The sequence below is a fragment of the Quercus lobata genome, chromosome 5 (genome assembly GCF_001633185.2).
Source record: "Quercus lobata isolate SW786 chromosome 5, ValleyOak3.0 Primary Assembly, whole genome shotgun sequence".
Classification (NCBI taxonomy): Eukaryota; Viridiplantae; Streptophyta; class Magnoliopsida; order Fagales; family Fagaceae; genus Quercus; species Quercus lobata.
This window is the reverse complement of record NC_044908.1, coordinates 69,847,264-69,850,615: the sequence shown is the minus strand read 5'-3', so window position 1 is coordinate 69,850,615 and position 3,352 is coordinate 69,847,264. Positions and strand designations below refer to the sequence as shown.

At 33.9% G+C, this 3,352-nt stretch overlaps 1 pseudogene; it reads left to right on the top strand.

Moving 5' to 3' along the window:
- Nucleotides 1–38: 38 nt before the first annotated feature.
- LOC115992472 lies at nucleotides 39–1,668 on the top strand (annotated as a pseudogene).
- The last annotated feature ends 1,684 nt before the right edge of the window (nucleotides 1,669–3,352 follow it).

Below are 3,352 nucleotides of genomic sequence, written 5' to 3'. Positions count from 1 at the left end.
TTCTAATATTGAATGCTAATTGCTGACTGAATTTTGTCTTGCAGGAGCTTCCGTGCACAACTGTTAGCAAAAGAACAAGGGGCAGTACAGATAAACAAGGTAGAGAACTGTAGTCGTGTAGTGTTTAATAATTGTCTTTACCTCTTTGTCTATGAAATAATACTACTATTGGGAATTATACAAATGACCAATTCAATGCAATGAACTTTTCTGATATGACTAATTCACAATGCAATGAACTTTATTGATATGCAGAACCCAGTTGTGCCAGCTTTAGATAATAGAGTAGCCATTAACAGAAGGCGTGTTATTGTAAAGAAGGTTGCAGAAACTCAAAAGAGGGTAGATGACAAGCCGAATTCTGATGAATCCAAGACTGCAACCACGACAACTTCTGAAGGAGAAAAGATAAGTGTTAGTGGAAGAAGGTCCAGAGAAGGGTCCTCAAGGAAGGAAGTGAAAACTCTCACATCGATCCTCACTGCTCGAAGCATGGTGTGTGTTTTTGAACATTCTTTAAAAGATTCTTCTTTGATTTCTTGGTTGTGCGTTAAATTTGGCTTCTTTCCGCAGGCTTCTTGTGGTGTTACTGTCAAGCCAAAGCCACAGATTGTGAACATTGATGCCGCAGATGTGAATGATGAATTAGCAGTAGTTGAATACATTGATGATATTTATCAGTTCTACAAGCTAGAAGAAGTACTTTCACTCTAATCTCTACGTCGATCTTAATTATTTTTCTTTCTTTATGTTTCTCTAATGAATGGTAATTTGTGATGCAGGGAGAGAGTCATGTTCGCAATTATATGGACTCACAGCCTGAAATTAATGCAAGGATGAGATCAATTCTGATAGACTGGTTAACTGAAGTTCATAGAAAATTTGAATTGATGCCTGAAACCCTCTACCTTATCATAAATATAGTTGATAGATATCTTTCTCGGACATTTGTTTCAAGGAGAGAACTTCAGTTAGTTGGCATTTCCTCAATGCTTATAGCCTGCAAGTACGAAGAAATATGGGCTCCACAGGTAGTGTTCTCTCTCGCTTGTAATCACTGTTGAAAATTTGTTTAAGTTATTTTCTTGTAGCTGTTTGCTGACCCCAATTAATTGGGATGAAGGCTTCGTTCAATCTGATTTTGCTTTACTTCAAATCTGATTTTGGACCTGATGTGGGGTATGGAATGTGCAGGTTAATGACTTTATCTGCCTGTCAGACTATGCTTATACATGAGAGCAGATACTTGTCATGGAGAAAGCAATTTTGGGGAAGTTGGAGTGGTACTTAACAGTTCCTACGCCATATGTTTTTCTCGTTCGATTTATCAAAGCTTCTGTTTCACAAGATAAAGAGGTAATATGTTTATTGTATTTTACAAACAGAACCACTTTCCCCTTCTTTTGAAAAGAGTCAGCATAAATTAATTGCCTTCTTTTCTGTTTTTTTTTTTTTACCTGGCCTGGTTATGTAGATGGAGAATATGGTATTCTTTCTAGCTGAGATTGGTCTTACACTCTTATGCATTATCCAACGATAATTTTGTATTGTCCATCCATGATCGCGGCTGCAGCTGTCTATGCTGCCCAATGTACCCTTGCTAAGAGCCCCTTTTGGAGTGAAACCTTAAAGCATCATACAGGCTACTCTGAAGAACAGTTAATGTAATGTCTTTTTGTTCCACAATATCCTCCTGATTTCTTGTTTGGTGAGCTTCACTTGATGTACTAATTTATTCTGCCAAAAAAAGGTACTAATTTGAGTCGGATTTCTTTGTCACAGGAATTGTGCTAAGCTACTGGTTGACTGTCACATGGCTGCTGCTGCAGAAAGCAAGCTGAGGGTGATTTACTGTAAATTCTCAAATCCCGACCGAGGTTCTGTTGCTCTTTTCACTCCAGCGAAATGCTTTCAGGCCACATGATCATGAAGAAATGATCAGAATCTTATTCTATACTCCATACATATAATAGTGCTGAACTGGATATCAGAATCTTCTGATTTGGTTGATATTTTTGAAAACTAGCTATTTTGCCACTTCATATGTATAATATTCTTTTTAATTAATGTAATAATGTATGCAAAAGATTTTAAAAAAACTTTGGGAGGACCATGGTGGCCCTAATGGCGCTACACCATTGAAGTGTAAAAGAAAAATATGACTTCTTTACTATCTTAATAATGGAGTTATAATGGAGTCTTGTTTTTTTTTGTTTTTTTTTTTTCTCAAAAAAAAAATTTTAATCTTGTTTTTATTTCATTTTATATTTTAATTGTTTGAAAATCTAAGAATTAAGATAGATTTTAATTGAGGTCTAATTTTGCTCCACATGTCCAATTTAATATTTAAATTTTTGTGACAAACTAATTAATTATTGAAAAAAAAAATGAAGAGTCCAATATTACATGAAATATATAGAAAAAATCAATCATAGACCCACTATAATTATTTTATTGTATAAATACCTATGATTTAAACCACCTTATGGTCCGTTAACCACCTTATGGTCCGTTAGGATTGAAACTGTATTATTATTATTTTGAAAAAAGAAACTTTTAGAAGTGCTAACAAAAAAAATTACATGAAATTATTTTGGTTTAAGTGTTTTTTTTTTTTTTTTTTTTTTTTGAGAATCCTACAAAACTATGGTTTAAGTTAAAATAAAAAGTACAACCTAAAATATTAAAATACAATAGCTAAGTAAAGAATACACAAATCTTAGTGTATGTAGAATTATAGCCACACATAATGCGAGTTACAAGAAAGAAAAATGAAAGCTTGGAAGAAAACCTCAAATCTCAACAGAGAGAGAGAGAGAGATAAATTCTCTAGATTTATTTGCATTCCAAGCATAATGATAAAATGTACATTAAGACTCTTTTTATAGAGTTCTACAATTGATCACGTGGGTCTAACCCTAATAACAATCTGTTACTAACTTTCCTAATAGATTTTATAAATATCAAGTTTGTTACAAAATCTATCTGGATCAGTTTGAAGTTATCTGGATTGGTTCAACACATCAGCGTAGTCTGGATAACTAGAAAACAGAGTTGAGGAAGGAAGCTTGCCCGGAAAACTAATCTCAGTCCATAAAGAATTTGAATATAAAAAATACAAAAACAAATTGCGAGAGAGAAAAAGAAAACAGAGAACGGGTCTTACGGCTCAAGCCAAACTCTTTAAAAAAAAAAAAAAAAAAACACCTAACCCATCGCAGAAGACGCAGCTGCTTCTTCTTCTTTGTTTCTTCATTCTTCTTTCGTTCTTCTTGGTCTTCTGCCTTCAGTTTAAGTAAATGACTTCTTTCAACATTATTTTTGCCTTTTAGTTTGGTGGGCCTAGCACGTG